Raw genomic sequence first — 21,873 nt, 5'->3', positions numbered from 1 at the left:
ATCACCATGGAGAAGGGTTCCTTTTTCCCCACAGCCCCTCCAGCACTTGTTATCAATTGATTTCTTGATAATAGCCATTCTTTCTGGGGTGAGATGGAGTCTCAGTGTTGTTTTAATTTGCATCTCTCAAATGACCAATGTGTTGAACATTATTTCATGTATTTATTTGCCATTTGTATTTCTTCTTTTGAGAAATGTGTATTCATCTCAGATGCCCATTTTTGGATTGGGTCTTTGAATTTATAGGGGTCTGATTTTTTTCAATTCTTTTATTTTTTATTTTGAAGATAAAAGAATGAAAACACATTAACAAATAAACAGACGTAAGCAAAACAATACCCAAATAATAGAAGCAATACAGAATTTCAGACAAGGTGATAGGAAATTAATAATGGTTGTTGTATTACATAGTTATCTTCAAATTGGTTACTCAATTAAACAAATGTAGACATGTAACATTGATCAAACAATTAAACATTAACTGTTTCAATTCTTTATATGTTCTAGAGGTAAGGCCTTTGTCTTTGGACAACTGGCTATAATTTTTTTCCCATTCTGAAAATAAAAAGACATCTATTGTGATGTCTTTTCACTCTGTTGGTGATTTCTTTTGTTGTGCAAAGGATTTTTAATAAGATGAGACACCATTTGTTGATTCTTTGTAATATTTCCCTGACAGGTTGGGTTTTGTTCATGAAGTCTCTGCCTATGCCTATGTCTTCCAGATTTTTGCCCATTTTCTCTTGCAGTAAATTTATTTTAATATTTAGATCTTTGATCCATTTTGACTTTAGTTTAGTGCAGGGTGATGGATATGGGTCTAGTTTAGTCTTCACCAGTTTTTCTAGCACATTTATTAGGACTATCTTTCTTCCTGTGAACATGTTTGGCTCCTTTGTCTAAGGTAAAATGGCTGAGTGTGTTTGGGGTTACATCTGCAGCTTTCTGTTCCACTGATCCTCAGGCTGTTTTTTTTTTTTTTCCAGTACCATGCTGATTTTATCACAGTAGCTTTATAGTGTAATTTTTGGTCTGGGATTTTGATGCTCCCTGCTTTGCCTTTGTTGCCCAGAACTGCTTTTGCTATTCTAGGTCTGTTCGGATTTCAAATGAATTTTAGGACTATTTTCTCTAAATAAATTTTAGGACTATTTTTCCTGGATCTGTGAGGTATGATAATGGTTGAAGTATGATAATGATAGTGGTTTTGATTGGGATTGCATTAAATCTGTATAGCAGTTTTGGGAGTATGGCCATTTTCACTATGTTGGATCTTCCTACTCAAGAGCAAGGGATATCTTTTCATTTTCTGATATCCTCTTTGATCTCCTTTTTTAGAGTATTGTAATTTTCACTGTACAGTTCTTTTACATCCTTTGTTCAGTTGATTCCTAATTATTTCATTTTTTTAGATGCTATTGTGAAGGGTACTTTCCCTAATTTCTCTCTCTGTGAGTTTGTTGCTTGTGTACAGGAATGCTATTGATTTTTGAATGTTGGCTTCGTATCCTGTTATACTACTAAATCTGGATATTAGATCTACAAGATTTTTGGTGAAGTTTTTGTGGTCTTCTATGCAGAGTATCATGTCATCTGTAAATAATGATAATTTAACTTCTTTCTTTCCTATCTTTATTCCTTTTATTTTTTTCTCTTACCTAATTCCTCTGGCTAATGTTTCCAGACTATATTGAATAGGAGTGGTGATAATGGATATCCTTGTCTTGTCCCTGATTTTAGGGTGAAAGCTTTCAATTTTTTCCTGTTTAGTATGATGTTATTGGTTGGTTTGTCATAGATGGCTTTTAAAGGATTAAGGTAAAGACCATCTATTCCAATTTTCTGTAGGGTTTTTATCATGAATGGATGTTGGACTTTGTCAAATGCTTTTTTTGCATCAATTGGGATGATCATGTGGTTTTTGTCTTTGGTTCTGTTCATATGGTGTATTACATTTATTGATTTGCATATGTTTAACCATCCCTGCATCCCTTGGATCAATCCTACTTGATCATAACGTATAAGCTTATGGATGATTTGCTGCATCGTGTGATCCTGCCTGTGCCTCTGCCTCTTCCTCGGCCACCTCCACGTTCCTTCTCTGGGTACTACCACCATCACCGAAACCCTGGAGCCACGCTTCTGTTCACGCCACCTGTTTCTACTCTGTGCAGGTCTTCATCGTGTTTCAGTCTGTGATGAGGCAAGCTGGATATTCATGGGGCGGCCATTTGGAGCGACCCTGTCGCACTGTTTTATAGCCTTCAGGCATCTACTTCTGTTCACAGTGTGATCTGCTGCTACTAAACGTCGGCCGGAGCAATCAGAGTGCACAGCCACCTTCTTCAGTATCCGAACTCAGCAAAAAGCTCCTGAATACCTGCATCTGATCCTCCAAAGTCCAGGTTTCACACCAACAGCATTTCCTCTGTCTCCAAGCCAGCACACCCCAAAGCCACTGTGGGAAAGATCGTGCTGCCCCTTGTTGGGAGTTTGTTGGCTGCTGTAGGGCACAGGCTGGTTCCTACCATAATGACCTGCGACTCTGCAGGGCTCTGAGCCCCACCTGTGGCCACATGGCTGGCTCTGGCTCAGCTCAGTGATGCAGCCCAAAGCATATCTACCGCAGCATCGAGCCTGCACATCAGACTAATGGTCTAATCTTTGACAGAATTATTAAGGCTAAACTCTGGTAATGGCCTAAGGTTAGAAATCACACGCACATTTTTTTTCCTCAGTGCCAAACAGCACCAGATGCTGACAGTGTAAGTTAAATAGGTGACTGACATGACAACAATCCCACCATGGGCTGAGTGTTGGTGGGTTGCAGCCATCCCCTCCAAGTCAGGAGATATTGGACAACAATGGATTACTAAAGAAAGTGGGCTGCCACAGTAGGAAGGATTTCCTGTGAGGTCATCTAGATCACAAAATCCCTTTTGTAGCACCTTTGACAGGGAGCTGCATTCATCACGGGGATGTTGGGCTGGCCCAGTGGCTCCAAAGTTTATGTACTTATTTAGTTGGGAATGATTTGGAATCTACTTATCAGTTCTATATTGAACTTCAAGAATATTTCAGAGTAAGTTTTCTTTGTGTATTTACAGATAGTTGAAAGTAACTCAATTTTTTTGACTTGTAAGAGGAACCCTGTTTTCTTCAACTGTTTTTTTTGCTCGGTTCTTGTCACTTTCTGCATTCCCATGTTAGTCAAGGTAGGTTGGGTTTTGCTGTGGTAGCCTCATTACCAAAATTATTCAGCTTGTTGTCTGTATATAATTTGGGTAGTTGCATCTTCAAGGACTAAGACAGGCAAGGTGAGACAAAGGTTGCTATGGAGCAGAATTACCATGTCGTATTCAGCTGATGTTGGCCTATTTTATTTTTCTCTGAATTGAAAGGTTTTGCTGGATATTTGTTTTTACCCCCCCAATCACACTATATGTTTGCATTTGCATATGGCGCTACACCTTTCACCTCCCCCAGAGCTTTTGCTTTTGCTTTTTCCTCTGCTTGAAAAGTTTTCCCCTGGGTAGTGTGGCTTGCTGCCTTCTGCTATCCAGGCCGCTGCTGTCATCTTCTGTCAGGTCTTCCCCCAGCACTCCATCTAACACTGCAAAACAAACAAGCAAAATTCTTCAAGGTAACTTCTGCTGAGCGTTCCTGTTCCTCTGCCTGTGTTAAGCACTGATCATAACATGTTCTGTCTCAATTTACCTGTGCTCCTCAATTTATCATTGAATTGCATCTTGATCAATTCATCATAACTTGAAAATTCCACTAAGTTGAGAATAGATCTAATACACCTAACCTATGGAACATCATAACCGAGCCTAGCTTACTTTAATGATTCTCAGAAAACTTCATTATTCTACAGTTAGGGATCCTAAGAGAGTATCATACCACGTATCAGTAGCCCAGAAAAAGAGAAATATTCAAAATTTGGAGTACAGATTCTACTGAATGTGTATAACTTTCTCAGCATGATAAAACTGAAAAATTATCAGTTGAACCATTGTAGGGCACGAACCATCTATATATACCTTGTTTATTCTCTGTCTCTCTCCATTTACAACAATAAACTCCCTGAAGGGCAAAGTTTTTGTTTCTTATTTATTGCTATATTTTGTGTCCCTAACACCATGTCTGGCATGTGTAAGTCCTCCACAAGTATATAACCTCGTTCAATATTTGGTTGATAGTCCTGTGGCTGGCTCAGTGATTTGACACATTGTAGAAAGGCCCTTTGCTGATGGATTCTTGTTTAATGTTGCCTTGTGAAGGAAGAGATTCGATGAAGTGTAGGCTCATTTCATTGTGATGTTTTTCCTAGACATGAAGACTTAGATCATTGATTTAGATCATTTATTTTATGGGTGGAATATTAATATAGGCTCAGATATGGGTGTTGAGACATCCCATCTGCTTAGTTTACTTGGTCTCTGTGGATCTCCACTTTGCAGATAGACTTTTGTGTGTTACTCTTCTTGCCAGAAGGACTATGTTTGGATGTTTTTATAAGTTATGCCTTCCTGAAGGACTTGTAATTTTTCAAGTTGGAAAATGGTAAATGATACCACTGTAGTGACAGAGACGTGCCAGTGTTTGTCTCAAGGAAGCCCAGTTGATCAACTTTGGTGCATACAGGGTAAAACTTGAAGCAGGAGTGTAGATGGTGATTATTTAGGTGTCCTCAAAGAAGCCCGCAAGAAATGCAACATGGTGTACATTTTGTCCTACTTGGAAGAGTTCTGGTTGATTTTGTGATGGCCATTATTGACCAAACTCTTCAGGTTGTCAATCTGAGGAGCTACACTTGTATTACTGGGGACATTTAATTGGAGAGGGATGGTGTGAGGTAGATGAGAGAAGAGATCTAGGAAAGAGCAAGATATCACAGTGGACATATTGGTCATCTTTTTGTTACTATAACCAAATACTGGAGACAGTCAATTTAAGGGAAAGGTTTATATTGGCTCACAGTTTTGGTGGTTTTAGCCCATATCACATTGACTATGCTGTTTTTGAACATGTGACAAGGCAGCACATCATAGTGGAAGTTTATGATAAAATTGTGTATCTCATAGCTTGGGCACAAAAGACAGGTGGAGGAAAGGGTGAGGCCCCAATATCCCCTTGAAGGGTACACTCCCTGTGACAGGAAGGCCTCCTACTATGAGGTCTGTACTTCTTAGTGGATCTCTCATATCCCAGTAGAGGTAAGGGCTGGCACAAAGCCTTTATCACGTGGGCCTTTGGAGGTTTCCAAGCCATAACAGTGTATTAGTTTCCCTGAGCTACTGTAACAAACTACTGTACATTGGGTGGATTAAAGAAAATCAGAGTTTTGTAAACTGAAAGTCTAAGATTAGTTGTTAGGGTTGGCTCCTTCTGAGGCTGAGAAGAAGAACCTGCTCCATGCCTGTCTCTTCTATGCTAGAATCTTTGGTGTTCTTTGGTTTTCTGCTGCATCAGTCAGATCAATCTCTTCCTCACCTTCACAGACATTCTTCCTGCATACTAGCTTCTGTCCACATTTGCCCTTGTTATGAGGACAACAGTCATATTGGACTAAGAGCTCACCTTAATCCAGTACAGCCTCATGTTAACTAATTACACTTGCAGTGACCCCATAGCCAAACAAAGTTAGATTCTAAAGTACTAGGGATTAGGACTTCAACATAGGAATTTGGGGCAAGTATACATTTCAGACTGTAACGTACAATTTGGGTCCTGGGTGACTTGGGAGGTATTTTAGATGTGGTTAAAGGACTCTCAATTCACCTTCCGCTCACAGATAGTGCACACTTAACACAGATTTGTACAAATCTGAGCTACATAGACTGCAACCCACTAAAATAATAGAGACAGAAATGTGCTACTCTTTATGCCTCTGGGAACACTGGAGGGTAAAGTTCATCACCCAGGTGAGAAGTTGTCATCCTCATCACAGTGCCGCACGGCTGAAGCCTCTTGACCATGTTTACATGTTGTTGTAGGAAGTCCTGCAAAATTTCCATGCATTTGGCACATGTTGAAGATTAGCTAAGTGGTGAACTTTTAAAACATTCTTTACTAGTATCAGAAGCAGCAATATATTTTTAATTTATTTACTATTATATCCTTAACATTTACTGAGTCCCTGGTATCCTGGGAAAACAAATCCGTTGCCTTGGGGCCACAGGTGGGTAGAGTGGCACACACAGGTGAATGTTTTGGTGAAATGCTGGACACTGAAAAAAGTCTGCACAGCTTTCAAGAGGAACAATGGCTCCTGAGTGCTCTGGAACCTGGCCTGAACAGGGGAACTCAGTTTGCAGAGGAAGGCCTGAGTTCTGCTGCTGTTCATACTTCCCACCCCGGGGAGTCCAGCACAGCACAGAGTGAGGACTAGGACCATTGCTGCTGTACGCTGGCCTGGAGCTCTTCCCCTACAACTCTGAGCTCTGGGCAGTTCTGACCCTGTGACTGGAGACCTTGTTATTATTTATCTGAAAATTTGCTAACAGGAAGATGCCATGGCAGCTAAGTGAAAGTCACAATTTACAGCATCACGAAGAGCCAGAGAGCCAGAGCCGTGCACCGCAGACAACGGCACTGTTCAGAGGTTGCAGGCCTTGCTCTCCTCACCCATTCCTTATCAAAGTGCATGGAAGAAGGGGTGGGGTGCGCACAGGCCACTCTTATGAGACAGTGGCACTAGTCGGGAGTCACCATTCCCTCTGAGGCACTTACAGAAATGGTAATGTTCCCATGAATGTGCATCTGAAGTCCCTTATTTTAATTATCTCATACTTTAATTAGCAGGTCACATTTTTGCAAGAATTAAATGAAGAGCTGTAGGAGGGGAGCTGGGGACATCAGGAGAGTGGCAGTGACGCTGGAGAAGGCATCTGGAGAACAGGCGGGTGTGCCCTGGCGAGAGAAAGGGTCTTATGGGAGGCAGCTCTCTTTTTGGTTTATTCTACTACTCAGAAAGTCCCCTCCTGTGTGCTATGCTTCATTCTTTTTCTAAAAGGGGAAAAGAAGGACTTTAAATGAACTTGAGGGATATAATATAATCTTCCTGTTACTGTGGGAACAACTGCTGATTTTATTTCCAGGAAGTTTCACTCCTATGAATTAGTACAATTACCCCCCTCCCCTGGGTGGGCTGGCTGAGTTCTAGGTGTAGGGGTGAGGGGTGTGCTGGATCCTCTCTGAAACCCCTCAACTTTCCCTAGTGTGGGTCAGGTCAGGTTGGTCTGGCTACCTGACAAGGTCTGGCTACCCTTGCCATTACTTGTTGCTGCCACAGGGTGGCACTGTTGAGGTTGGGTCCCGTCTGTGCCCATTTGCTAGACTACCTGTGAGCCTATCACATACCTGGAGACACTTTCTGCTTAAAGTCAATGTCTTACTTCTTGTCTAACAAGTATTGTGAAGGAAGCCGATAGCATATAGGTTATGGGGTTACACTTTTTATTGGGTAAAAGGAAAAAAGAACTGGGGATTAGGCAAGACCATGAGATCTTACAGCTAGTACATTTGATGACGAGAAGGCTGTAGAAGGAACCAGCACCAAGAAGTGCCCATACATTGCCCACAGGGTCGGGGTGGAGCGTGTCTCTGCATTATTCACCTGGATCGCACTGGTCTTTTGTAATACAGGCTGACACTCTGTGGTCCTGTGCAGCTGGAATCCTGCAGGCATGGGGATAAGATGTGACTGACACAGGAGCAAGGAGGAACAGGCTAGCGGGGTGAGGACAGCTGATCATTCATGTAGCATCCTGTCATCTCCTCCTTGGTTTTGATGTGCTAATGGTAACTAAAATATAACCTACATGCTCCTAAATTGTCTCCATCTCTATTTTAGCCCAGTAGTCCCAGGAAAAACACAGGACCCATGGAGAGACGAACCCATTTCACAGTGACATGCACACTTGTCCTCATCCCCACAAACCCCCTGCCTACACGTGTTCTCTTTGCTCCTATTAGTGCTTGCTCTTAGAAAAGAACCGTCTTACTCCATTTTTTGTTGCAATAACAAAATACCTGAGATCGGGACATTTATAAAGAAAAGAGGTTTCTTTTGGCTTAGAGTGTCTGAGGTTAAAAAGTCCAGGCTCTGGTTGCCACATCAGATGGGAGGGCCTCATGCTCCATCCTGACATGGCAGCTGGCATATTATGGCAGGAGCAGCGAGCAGTGGGGTGCAGAAGAGGAACTCATGGGAGGCATTAAGAGTGCTTATTGCAACCTGCTCTAGTGAGGACTAATCCACTCCCGAGAGACCAGCTTTACCTCTTCCTGAAGTGGAGCCCTCATGACCTAATTACCTTCCACTACACCCCATCCTGTAAAGGTACCATGACCTTTCAGCACCCCCATGCTGGGGATTAAGCTTCCAGGCTTTGGAGGATGAACAATTTCCAAATCATTGTAAAGATCTAATCAACTCATGGCAAGTTGTAAATAACTGCTGAAATTCAGTCTCTTATCCAATTTAGGGATGCCAGTGTAGGAGCAGCTGGCTGTTTAAACAGCATACATCATTTGATTAATTTTGGAGTTTGGGATAGTCATGAGAACATACTGCTGAGTTATGTTCTTCTCCGGGAAGCCCTTCTGTAAGCATGCCATTCAATTTTTCTATGTTGAGAACCTATAACCAAATCTGCAGCACAATTTTTCAGGCCTATTAGTGTGAAGAGTGTCTTTAAATCTTTAAAACAAGTTTTAAAAAATCTGCCATTCACACTTGTGTTCATATTATTTAAATGTTTCCCTCACCAAATTTCCATTCTTTCCCAAATACTATTCTAGGCATTTGAGTCTATAAAGTAGGTGAATATAAATAGTTTGGTGGGCAAGTTCACTTGTGTGTAGTGTTTAAACTCTGTCTTTGGATAGAAACATTTGTTCAGCTATGAACAAGGAAACAGCTCACCAAATTTGTGTCACAAAGGTTATATTCCTCTTAATAAGACCTGCACCTATTTTTAAGAGTAAGCATTCAGCTCTAAGATTCTGTGCATGTTGAAGATTCCTCTGCTTAGAATAGTTTATTTCAAATAAACCTTTCCCATATCACTTTCCCATCTTTTCTGGCTTCATTTTCACCTAATGATCTTTGTCCCACATTTTTTTGGCCTAAATTGTTAACATGCTTTGATCCTCAGGGACTCTCCTGGTAATCTGTTCTCTGTCCCTCCTATTGTCATCCTTCAAGGAGTTCATCAAGGGCAGCAAGATACTCTAAGGTGATATGTCTGTGACAATCCTAGTTTCCAAGAGCTGGGGAACATTAATCAATAGATGGTGCTTCAGCATCTTCCAGTAGATTTTTAAAAAACATTATTGTGACAGTAGTATGATGAGCAGGCTGATGCCTGTCACAGGTAAGCTCCAGCTCTAGAGAGTGAGGGAGTGAGTGCTACAGCACGCATCATCCTGCTGGGGCTGCCCATGTGGCCGAGGATGAGCATCCATCATATGGTGGCTTTGTGTTGACCCAGCTCCAGATTCATCGCTGCGGTCATCTGTGCTTTGTGCTCTGCCCGAGAGTCACTTTGGCCTGTCTGAAGGAGGCAGCTGTTATAAATTACAAGTGCAGATCCAGAGGATAATTCTTGGCTTTCAACATGCTGTGAAAGGCTTCGGCAATTAATTTCTTCTGTTCCCCGTGCAGCCAAGGATTCTCCACATTATTCATCTCTTTGGGCAAAAGCCATTGGTGGCTCCTGAGTTATTTTCTCGTTAGGTTTATGATAGAAATTATCTGATCGTGGATGGCTTGCTCGTGTCATTCATTTGCAGGTGTATTTAGCCTCATTATGGTCTCAGAAGTAACTTAATCTGCCTTCAGCTCCTAAGGAAGAGTTCAGTGTACTATTTCCATTTGACCTGAAAGTACCAGCTTGGCATTTTCAGATCTGGAGGCACAACTTGCTGATGCTTCAGCCTCTTAAGGTGGCTGGTTGCCCTGTATGCACTTGGCAAGACTCAGGTTGATTCATTAGAGGGTTGAACCAGAGCTTTTGTCTCCAACATCTTTCTACTACTTTAATAGGAAAACAGAAACAAAATCAACAATGGAAACATCAGCCTTTCCCATCAGGAGATTTAACACTGAGGAAAACTGAATCTGAAAGTTCTGCCATGCTGCGGGGTGGAGGTTGTGAGGCTGAGGACAGGAATGAGGCCCCTGAAGTTCTAAGTCTCAGATGCTCACAGGGAATTTGGGGAACCAAAGCGGGGGTCTCAGCAGTGTCTGTTTGGCATGGTTCTCCCGACTGCTTTTGTTTCTCTGTGTGCGGAGGGCTGATAAATTCACAGCACAACTAGTGACTTAGCCCTCCCATTTTCTCTGTTTTAGCAGTGCTTGCTGCTGTGTGTGGTGGCCAGTCCCACACAGTTGCCAAATCAGTAGGCAGAAGAATACAGATATCACAGTCTCATAGAAACCATGAGAACAGGGCAAGGAGAGGAGCCACGTTCAGATGGTCAGCATGTTGCCTGGTTCTCAGGAGGCCAGCTTGGATGTCTTGTAGCTCTGGGCATGGGATCCAGGGCTTTCTAGCTCCCAGAGAGGAATAATTAAGAACCACTGGCTTAAGGAAGACACCGTGAAGGGAGCCAAGTTGGTCTTGAGTGTTCATAGCTGTTTTTGTGCTTAGAAACTTAATTCACAGGGAATCAACCACCTTTGGCACCATTCATGGCACAAAGTAGACACTTCATGAATATTTGATGAATGGATGAAAGAATAAATGACTAGCACTCGTTATTCCTCTTCTTGGTGGCCTCTGCTTGCAGAACAACTCTCTCCAGTGTTTTCCCTTCTTTGGCCTTTGCAGCAAAAGATCCCTGCTTGCTGTTCTGTTGCTGTGGAAGAGCTAGCTCATTGGAATGGAATCCAAACAATTTATTCTCTTTGAGGTATAATAGTAGATATGAATAATTTAATGCACTACCCTCGAAGGGTTATGCACATTTTAACAAGTGATAAGTAACTGGAGACAGGAAATAATACGAATAAATTTATATTAAAGGTGGAACTGGAAACTGGTTGCAGAATACTGTGTTCAGTCAGGAGGGGGCATTTCTGTGATTTCCCTCAAACCACATCATGCAGTTAACTTCCTTCCCTTCTTTGGCATTATTTTGCTCCTGGATAGAATCCTAGATGATTTGAAGATTATTGATCTCTAAAGTGCCTGAGTCACCCTGAGGGAGTGTCTTGCATCTCAGCATAGAACAATAGTTGGGCTCTTCCAAATCCCAGCCTGACCTCGGCTGCATTTGGAATGTGAAGGAGCAGGTTACAGCATTGGAAAACATAAACAGGTTCGCTACCTACTTTTCAGATTTTTCCCCATCAAACAAAATGTGTATGAGCTTAATGAGTCTTGAAAATAATCTGCAGGCCTGACAACCTCTTTTTAAAGAAGGCATGTGCTGTGCGTGGAGTTCTAGACATTAGTTCTTCAGTGGGAGAAAATAGGAGACTGGGCCACTTCCTGCAGGGGAAGGGAGGCTGAGCTGCTGGTTCCTAAGACAATTTGTCTGAGGTCATTGAGCAGGTGCCCCAACTGTGCCTCCCATTGCTAGCCCAGCTCTGTCCTGCAAGCCCGCTATCCCAGCTCAGGAGCAGAGCTGCATCTGCATCAGTCTCCTTGCTGGGGCTGCAGGGAATGCGGGTGTCAGCAGTCTGGTGCTGCAGAGGCTCCAAAACAATAGCAGGTATTTTGTAGCAGGTATGTGCTGAGTGTTCTTCTCTCCCTCTCTGCTTTTGGAGCATTCAGCACATAATCCTACAATTAGTTCATTAAAAAAAATAAAAACTACTTGCAGGTCACCTTTAAAACAAAGGGAGAAGCAATTTTGAATTTAGCAATTTTTCACTTTTGACATCTTGTACCACCTCAGACTTGCGGTTACAAATAATGCTGGTGGGGAGCGGGTCCTTTATGTACATTTGAAGAGAGGAGGGCTATACGTTATGAATAGAACAAGGATGAAGGAACTGACTGTGTAGCACAAAATATTTTGAGTACATTAATCAGCCCATCTCTTTTAGAATAAAAGTCATTTTTAAAAATGGGTGTAAAATAGAACACAAACAGTTCGTGCAGTGCAAGTTTGGTTGATATAGGATGGGTGTGTAAGGGCAAAAGGAATATGAGAAAACACCGGGGAAGTTCATTAGGGTCAAATAGTCAAGGGACAGAAACTAAGCTTGAAAGAACACCAGGATGGCTTTGAGTACTACTTATATGGCTGTACTCCTTGGCACTTTGATTCACTAGCTCCACAGGCAGGAAAAAGATGCCTTTCCTGTGCCAGCCCTGACCCCATAGACCTCACATTCCCGGGGAAAAGACAGACATGTATGCATCTGGCTCCCACTGGACTTTTAGATGGAAGCAAATATGAGGGAGCCAGACAGCAATACTTTGCTTTACAAGTACAGTCGTGCATCACTTAACAACAAGGATGTGTTCTGAGAAACACACTGTCAGGCAGTTTTGTCACTGTGTCAGCTTCATCCAGTGTACTTACCCAGACTAAGATGGCAGCAGCATGACCAGGTGATACAGTCTTTTTTTTTTTTGGTTTTTCTCCGGTACCGGGAACCGAACTCACGACCTTGCACTTGCCAGGCAGGCGCTTTTTGCCACTGAGCTAAATCCCCAGCCCCCAAGGTGATACAGTCTTACAGGACCACTACTGTGTGTGCAGTCCCTCATTGTCCACAGTGTCACTATGCAGTACATGACTATACTTGAAAAGACTTTTAAGAGTGCCTTCAATACGGGGGGTTGGGGAGATAGCTCAGTGGCACACATGCCAGCCTGGCAAGCGCAAGGTCTGGAGTTCAATTCCTGGTCCCTGTACCCCTCTGCAAACGAGTCACTTGAATAAATAGAGGCCTATATTTTTCACTTAACAAGAGGTCCAGAAGAAAACATCTGCTGGTGTGGGTCTGATGCCTCGACAAGAGAGCTGGTAAGACTGTGATCCTCTTGGACTATTCCATAGTGTTTCAAAATGGCAGCCATAGCTCCAGGATATCTACTTGCAGGGTAGTGAGACAAAACGCTAAGGATGGCCAGCCCTGCTTGTCCATTAAGGAAACAAAACCATTTCTATATGCTCTAAGGATGATTTTCACTAATACCTCATAGACCTACATTGTGTCAAATCCCACCCCTCTACCACCTGTAAGAGGAACACAGAAAATGAGAATGTACCATTTCTAGATCTCCCTTGTCTTCCTTTCTAAGCCTTGGTCTCTGTACTTGAAGGCTGTCAGGTTAAATAAATCCATGGGCTCTCTTGCTCTTGGGTTTGGTTGATGGGTAGCCATAGACAGGTGGGAGAACCAGGATAACTAGGGTGGGTAGGGGTGTCTGTTCCCCTGGCTCTCTTCCTACCTGGCAGAGGTTGTGCTTTGAGGCTTCTGTCTTGCAGCCCTCTTCCTCTGGGCTGGTAGCTACCAGCTCTCCTTATTCTCTTGGGCCTAGAGATGCCTTGCTGTTGCTAGGCCTGTGGGCCCCTGGGCCTCTAGGTCTCATTAGGTTTTCTCAACTGCAGTCCTTTCTGAATAGTCCCAGAGGAAGAACCTCTCAGGTTGCCCATTCTGAATACACCATCTGTATCCTGTGGGCGGCTGAGGGTAAAATGTGGGCTTGGGAAGGGGAGTTATTTTTAGCCAGGTAACATCTTCTGCTAGAGCTCAAAGTATCTAATTCCCTGCATGGGGAACTGCTAGGTGAGTGTAGGGGCTGGAGGGGGTCAGAGAAGGTCTCACAGGTAGTTGATGTTTGAGGTGACTCCTAAAGAGGAAGTAGGGTGTCACTAGGTAGAAAAGGAGTAGAGGATGGAAGGGGTGTAGACCCTTCCAATCAAAGGCATCAACATGTACAAAACCACGGGAATGCAAAGGAGCAAGGGACCGTTCAGCATTGGTTCTAGAGAGTGGACAGAGGCCTGAGAAATGTGAGATGGAGGTGCATGTGTGGTAGGAGCTAGCACTTGGGGTTTTATCCTGAAGGAGATGGGCACCCTTTAATGATTTTCAGAAGAGAATCCCTTGAATTGTATTTTACAAAGATGCTTTGGTGGCACCTTGGAGGCTTACTGGAATGGTCTGAGGAAACATCTGGGAGTTTTTGGAAGTTTTAAGAGTTTCTCCATCAAATAATGTCATGAATTAAAGACAGTGCTCCTTGATGACGTTCTCATCAAATCACCAAAGTAGTCACTCCACACCTGATTTTATTCTGTACCACAGAGTATTGTTACATTGTTATAGTAGAACACAACAGTTCATTCACTACATTGTTGGTTTTTCCACTTCTCTACAGGGAATGGGATCATGTCTCAATGATCTTCATATTCCAGTGTATAGAGTGGGATCTGGCAGATCGTAAGCATTCAATTGTTGTTTATTGAGTGAATGTAGAGATCTGTACTGTCATCTGCTGGTAAAGGCCCATTTCACATGCGGAGTAATTACTTGCAATGAATACAGTATCACGTTCTATATTTTCAGATCCTATAGCTGGCTTTCTCCTGATTAAAGGAAGGAAAAAAAGGAGGGAGGAAGGCAAAAATGAAGGGTGGGTGAGTCTGGTTTTCTTTTTAACATGGATGAAAGAGAAAAGCACTGGTAGGGATCTGAATAGGCGAGGTAGGCCTCAGTAGTGGCGAACCTATGGCACACATGCTATAGTGGGCTGTGTGTATCATTGAAAGCTCTGAAAGGTTCGCCATCACTGGACTAGGGCATAGACCTTTGCTGTACAGGGTGCCACATTGTCCCCAGCCAACAGGAAAGAAGTGAAATTCTACTGTGGTTTAGTGAAACTGAAGAAGGAAGCATAGGGCAGGTAGCAGCCATGGGAATCAATTGTTTGCACACAGGCTGGATGATTCCTGCATGAGCTGAGGATTGCTACCCAAAAGTCCTTTCTGAAACCACCAGAAAGTAGCAAGGTTCTGCCTGTTCTTGAATAGTGCAAGGGATGCTACAGTTAGTGACAATCACACGTTTGATAGAGGATGGAAGGCCCTTGTCTAGCTCATTCCTCAATAACATTGGGGAAAGAAATATGATCAAGTGTATCTCAAGGGAAAAGTGGGGCAGGGAAAGAAAATAAAATAAAATTTGAAAAGTATCTCACAAATAGTTTTTGATAATTATGAAAAAATATAGTCATGGATCAAAAAAACTCAGCATATCAATAAAAACTAAACTTTTCAAAACACACCAGAAAAACATGTCAGAATACAGTGAAATCTGTCTTTAAATCATGTCTTTAACACTGGTCAAGTTGTGTTGGCTAGGGAAGTTTTGGGACTTTAAGACAGAATTTTTTAGTAATTTTGATTATCTATTCAGAGTCATCATTTAAATCTTAGAAAATACAGAAGTAGATGTTATATTCATCTTCCAAATGAGAAAATTGAGGCTTATGAGACATACATAACTTGCCCAGGGTTGCCCAGAAAGTGGTAGAACTAGAATTTGGACCCAGCTTCTGTCTGATTTTAATGGTCATGAACTTTGAGATCCCGATTCTTACCGTGCAACTCATGTTAATTGTATGTTTTTGCTTCCTCCCATTTTCCCATGTTCTGTTACCCAGTGTGAGTCAGTGCTTGATTCCATGAAGAGCTGTCTCTTACTCCCCAATGAGAGATGTGATTATGACTTCACACCTTGAGTCTTAATCCTCTTGTAGACAAGGAAAGTTGATATCATTGACTCCTGAAATGGTCATTGATATAGTATACTGTTTTTCTTTCTCTAAGACTTTTGGTAGAGTTTAGATGATTTACCGTGTATTTGTCCTTGGAAGTATTTGTTTTGGGAAGAGACTGACTTGTTACCTTCTTGTGGTTTCATTTACCTGTTTGCTCTTCACTGAAACATGTTACTCCTCTGGGGTTACCTTGGCACTGGAGAGTGAGCAAAGCCCTTTGCTGTTCATCAGGAGTAGATCTGGGGCCCAAAGCAGTGCATAGGTCTGGTCAGCATTAGTGGGAATTTTCTCATTTGGGATGAGTTGTTGATTTTTTTTGGTATTAAACAGATTTTTTTCTGGTATTAAAACACTGGGTGTGCAACATCTCAGGGAGCCAGGTGCTACAACCTGCAGGGCTGGGCTCTCTTGTTATGTGACCGAAAGCTCCAGAGACGAATGGACTCCTCTGTTCCCGGGGAAACAATGGCCCTCTGTGTCTTACCTTGGGAAGTTCTTTCCTCTCTGTCCCTGTAGCTGGTGCTCTGTGGGTGGAGGCAGTGCCTTATGCTCCATCTCCCTTCGGGTACCTTTTCACTCAGGCTCTTTCATCCTGTCCTCAGCCTCCTTTATGTCTTACAGAATTCAGGTTGCCTTAAATCTAAAATGAAGGCTAGGAGAATTTGTTCAGGAGGCTTGGTATATGGCTTTTCCAGTATTAATATCATTAATAGATTCATTCCTTGACACTTAATTCCCTCCCGGGTTATGAGGCTTATTGTATCATTTCTTTTTTTGAGGAATTGGGACTTCACACTGAGTTATATCCCAGCCATTTTAAAACTGACACAAGGTCTTATTAAGGTACTGAGTTGCCTAGGTTGTGCTTAAATTTGTGATGTTCCTGCCTCAGCTGCCAAGAGTGCTGTGATTTTATTGTATTACTTTAATAGTAGTTGTATAAGACCCTGGGTCTAGTGTCACAGTTGCTAAAATGCAGCAAGAAATTGCTAAAGAAATTGCTAATGGTGTGCTGAATGAATGACCTTCTGTAAGTCATTACCCTTTGCTTTCTTTGTCTTTTCAGTTATTGGCTATAGTGGAGGAGATCTTGTGTGTAATTGCTAAGGCCAACTTAGTCACGAAACATGTTGAAGACCCAAAAACTTGTACAATGCAGCTGATGGCTCTGAGCCCTGGTGTAGCTCATTTTCCAGTGGTGGCATTGAACCTTTTCTACAGTCCCACAGGGAAGGTTTATTATCCTTTACTAGCGCCCCTAAAATTTGGAAAAGGTTTGATGCACAGAGCTACATGTCAGCAAGACTTTGGGAACAAGTGCTAGTTGGCTACCATGGCACTGTGAAGGACTAACAGGAAGAGCCAGCTGTCTGCAATGGGGCAGAGAACTCAGCAGAAGGGGAGATCAAGAGACCTGAATAGGGTGAATGTAACCCTCCCTCCCCTCCACCCCAAACTCCCAGATGTTTTCAAGAGATGATGTGTTTCTCATACTTAAATGGTGATTAGGTCTGTCTTGCTAAAATCTTAAAGAACAAGGTGACTCCTAAAAGCTCAAGCAAATTTAGGCAGCTGACATTTGGGTCACAATTCACGTGGATCAGAGAAGAATGCATTACTTTGCCTCTAAGAGCATTTTCTTTTAGAGGTGGACAGCGAAGCTGAACAACCAGGCATGTGCACATGTGGCTGTGACACACACTGCAGTATTTTCTTAGACGGCTTGGGGAAATCTTCCCAATATGCTCCTGTTGTCCTTTACAACTGTTGTCTTTCACATGGTTTAGCTTTTAAATTAATTAATTTTTTTTTTTTCCGTTTGATTTTGGCTCAGTGGAAAGGGAAAAAAAATCAGACAAGGGATAAGGTGGTGTGCAACTTCTGGAACCAAAAAGAAAACCAAACATTGTGTGTAAATTGTGGTTTGAAAAATTGGGAAACTGGGAACTAAATAAATAGAAAGTTCCTATTACGAGCTCTGGTTTAGCAAAATGGTGGCCTTGGGGTGAGAAAAAAATCTGATCACTTTCTTCCCTTCTCACAATTACACATTTTGGTCTTTATTTATACTTCTGGTTTCTCACACCAGAGAAACAATGTGGTATTCACAGTTGTGTGTCCACAGGTATGATTTCCTATGATGAATGTGATCATTATCCGTATTTAAAATGTACCAATGAAAGTAATTAATTAAAAAAGAAAGTAACCAGCCATTAAAAAGATCTGATCACTTCCCTAATTATCCTGTCTTTACGCATGAAACACACTACTCACACCAGAAGGCTTTCATCCTTCTTTATCCCCTGGCCTCCTAATCCTGGATGAAATTCCAAATTGATCAAATGCTTTTGCTGGCCACATTACTGCGATAAACAGAGCTGTCTGCCATCAGGATATACTTTTATTCTTCTAGAAAAACAAGCAGGAAATGATGAAAACCATTTGGAAGCTGAAGAGGAAAAAAAAATAAATAAAAATAATAAAAACATATTACCGCAGGCGATCTTTGAGCTAGAGTGGGAAAACAAAAGATTCCTGGCTTTGATTCATACCTTCTATGAGGGTTTCCTTAATGATTGCCCAGTGTCGCCAAAGCTGTGCTCATTTATCAGTCTGTGGTTTAATCCAAACCTATCAGGATGAAAATTCAAGGAGGATGGAGGTTAAATGACAGCCATTCTGACTTGGAAACTACAGGGTTGATAAATACCTATAAAACTTGACTGCAAAGGCTGAGGGGAGCAATCTCTCTCCCTGTAGCACTGGAGACAAAGAGGCCAGGAGAGTAGTGATGGGAGGGAGGGCAAATCCCGTTCACCACAAACAACACACTTTATTTTAACAATGCGTTCAATTAATTATGAGTCAGAGAAAAAGTTTCAACTGTTTCTCCCCTATATATCCATCCTGAAAAATCTGAGGTGATAAGTGTATTATAGGCGAAAGCAGATTAATCATACTACACAATAGTACTAGTAAGATGTCTTCATCAGTGTTGTTTGGCCAGTCTGCTTATTCTTATCATACCTCTTCCTTCCTGAACCTGAGGATGCTATATGGGCACTACAAAGGCTTTATCATCTTAAATATTTCTTAAATATTTTTAGTTTCTACCACCCAAAGTGCCTCTTATCTGGTTAATCTGGTTTATCCTGCCATGTACTACAGTGTCTGGTGTGTGGTAGGTGCACAGTAAATGTTTGCTAATTTGACTTGTTTAAATACAAATTTGTTGTCCTTGGTGTATTTCATATTGATCAAATCTCTTCTCGACAGACATAGCCACACTTGGCTGCTACACTTGCTATAATGCTGAGGAGCCTGACTTTGGGATCAGATTTGGAGTGATCTCCAGTCAGCTACTTAGCTCTTCTGGCTCCAGTTTCTCTATTTGTGCTGTGTGTGCTGTGTGTGTGTGTGTGTGTGTGTGTGTGTGTGTGTGTATGTGTGTATTCATAATAACTCTATCTCATGGAGTTGTTGTGAAGATTAACTGAGTTCATATTTATAAAAGTGTTTAGAGAAGGAGAAAAATGGTTATTCTTGGAGATATGACATATGTGGACGAATGTTTTCCGTACTGGGAAAGAGTCAAGATAGATTCCTTGAGAAGTAAAAGGTACAAGTGTCTATACAAATGAGAAAAATGAAGCATTTGGCATGACTGACAGCCCGGTCTCTATCTTCCAAGTCCTCTTTTCTGGATAAAATCAATCTCGGAGACGATACTAATATGATACTAAAAAGTAACTAAATGATACTAATAATGATACTAATAATACTAACTAATATGATACTAAAAAGTGTTTAATATCTAACTATCATTTCCAAAAAGCACTTCTGCATGATGTGGTGCCTCAGCTGTGCTTGTGACTCCCTCCCAGCAGTGCACACACGAGGAAGGTGACCTTCTACTTGTAAATGAATGAGTAATAATAATGATAAATCATGTGGAGGTTTTCATGACTAGTTCCTTTTTAGGGCTCATACTGACATTTCATTTTTTTTCTGATTCATGAATTGATTTCTGGGTTGTCTCACATCATTTTAGTTGATTTTCTCATTTTTCCCTTCTCCTAATTAAAGAAAATCTTGCCAAGGAAAATGCTGGATCTTGAATAAGGATGGCACTTCTTTGACATTAAAAGCATGAAAGCCAAGTTTTCTATTGCTAATATGTTCTGTTTTTTAAGTGGGATATTCTTTAGGACTATCATTACTTCCTGTTCTAGGATGGAAACCTGAAAAACAGATCCCCTGGCAGAGGACCATAAAGTAATGGTAATAGGTGGGTGGAACTGGGGGGAAGTTGAAGGCTCACTTTGGCCTGCATCTCTCCAGACACTCAGGGCTAAGGCTCCAACTGTTGGGCTGTCTCCACAGCATGTTGTGTCCCCAAGAGAGGGCTTATGGAGCTCATTCACCCTGGGCAGGGCATGGTTGTCAAGGTGCCACTTCTTTCCTCTTCCATTCTGAAAGCAGAAGGGGTGAAAACCTATTCCTGTGTATAGTTTTCTAGGCACAAAATTTCAGTTTCCTGCAATGATTTTCCATTATTCTTTTCTCATTTCCTTCAGAAGCTTTACACTGCTTGTTACATTCACCTCATAATCTTAATATTTAGCTTACTTCAGAGATAAATATGATAATGACACCAGCCAATGAACAAATGGTAATAACAGCAGAGGCCTAAATACAAGAATCTGTTAATGGGAAACAGGTATCAGGCCCAACTGTCTTGAGCAATTCTGAAGGTGGAACTTCAAACATGGAAGATGTTCAAAGGAAGACTGCAGTGGAGGGACAGACAGGGCATGTCGTTAGCATTGTATCCTACAGAGGCTGCTGTTGCCAGCACCATCTTTCTTTTCTTACAGTAAATTTGATGTTGGTATTAGAAGATTACATCAATTGTGTCAAATTAAAAGAATCCCATATGACCAAAGAGGCGGTGGAAGAAATTCTGCTGGTAAATGTGTTGAAAATAACTTCATTGGCTTAATCCTAGCATCATGGGATACATCTTTCTGCCCTTCAGTTGCGAGGCTCAATAAATCTCTGTTTTTTGTAGCCAATGTACCTTTTATCTAAGTGGTTTGGATGAGAAGTGCTTGGAATTTTTTGATTTTTGGAATCCAGTCAACTTTCTGACAGTGCAGGAGTTTGGGGGCACCGATTCCCTTAGACTGTAAAAAATTCAAGCGTAACATTTGATTCCCCAGAAATACAACTATGAATAGCTACTGCTGACTGGTGGTCTTATAGAGAATATGAATAGTCAGTAAACGAGTATTTTGTGTGTTATATGCACTACACAAGGTATAAATGATGAGAATTGTGAGAGTTACTTTGTTCCGGAGTGTATAATTCAGTAGAGGGACCACTACTCACATGACAATGAGCAGCACTGCAGGGGGTTTTAAGTGGGTGCTCAACGTTTGAGCTCTCCACAGCAGCAGTAGAGAGTGGCTGCGACATCGTTATACAGTTCACTTTGTGCAGTGACTGTTCAAGGTGGCACTTTTACATTTGTTTATATTTCTCCCAACTGTGAATGGTGCTATGCAGGATCTGTCCGTATGTGTAACTATTTTGATAAATTTTAGGTTATAAAGATTTGGGTATATTTTTGATAGTAAACAATAGCTATTATCCACATGTATTTCATGTATTCATTTTCTTAATTGTTTTGATATTTCTAAGCTGTAAAGTTGTCTGAGTTTTTCCAAACGTTGCAAATGTCTACAAACAATATGCATGTAATGTGGACTCTTGCCATTCAAATACATGTTACTCAAGGGCCCTTTATATTTGTGTATATATCATGAGATGGCTTGAAAATGGGGACCAAGTTAAAGCACAAAATTCACATTTTTCCATATATATAGATTTTATATAAATTGCCAGGAGGTAATTTAAAACAATAGTTAAAAATAATTTTGTGTGTGAAAAAAGTTTAATGGAATGGAAATCTCTACTTGTCGCCTTATGGCACTCAGAAATTTTGGATTGTGGAGCATTTGGGAGTTTGGATTTTCTGATTAGGGGTACTCAAACTGTATCGCACTGGGACTTTTTCTATTTGTAGAGACACTACACTCACCTTTCAAATAAGAAA

At 41.6% G+C, this 21,873-nt stretch overlaps 1 pseudogene; it reads right to left on the bottom strand.

The window, feature by feature from the left end:
• Positions 1 to 2,003: 2,003 nt before the first annotated feature.
• On the bottom strand, positions 2,004 to 21,233 carry LOC102009207 (annotated as a pseudogene).
• Positions 21,234 to 21,873: the final 640 nt, after the last annotated feature.

This window comes from Chinchilla lanigera, unplaced genomic scaffold (genome assembly GCF_000276665.1).
Source record: "Chinchilla lanigera isolate Chin_1 unplaced genomic scaffold, ChiLan1.0 scaffold00111, whole genome shotgun sequence".
In the NCBI taxonomy this organism is placed as follows: Eukaryota; Metazoa; Chordata; class Mammalia; order Rodentia; family Chinchillidae; genus Chinchilla; species Chinchilla lanigera.
The sequence above is the reverse complement of the archived record's forward strand: the minus strand, read 5'-3'. Positions and strand labels throughout refer to the sequence as shown.